We start from the raw sequence: 305 nt of genomic DNA, 5'->3' as shown, positions 1-305 counted from the left end.
ATCCACAAACAAACCAAAACAAAGCAGAATAAAAAAAAATGGACTGGATAATACAAGGGGAGAAAATATTGTTCCTCTTGGCAAAGTCTGCGCATCACGTGTATTTGCAGCCTCGTATAAACTCGCTTTGCCATGTGTATGTGCGCGAGCTGGGGAAATTTAAAGTATAATCCCTGCAAAAGTGCGGCGCGGGCGGGAGTCGGCGGCTGGCCGGGATCTGCAGCTCCATGATCTGCGGGTACGGAGGCGGCGCGCCGCCCGGCCCCGCGCTCCGCTCCCCTCCGCGCCGCTCCGCTCCCCTCCGC

The sequence above is a fragment of the Haliaeetus leucocephalus genome, unplaced genomic scaffold (assembly GCF_000737465.1).
Source record: "Haliaeetus leucocephalus isolate CR32 unplaced genomic scaffold, Haliaeetus_leucocephalus-4.0 Scaffold866, whole genome shotgun sequence".
Taxonomy (NCBI): Eukaryota; Metazoa; Chordata; class Aves; order Accipitriformes; family Accipitridae; genus Haliaeetus; species Haliaeetus leucocephalus.
The sequence above is the reverse complement of the archived record's forward strand: the minus strand, read 5'-3'. Positions refer to the sequence as shown.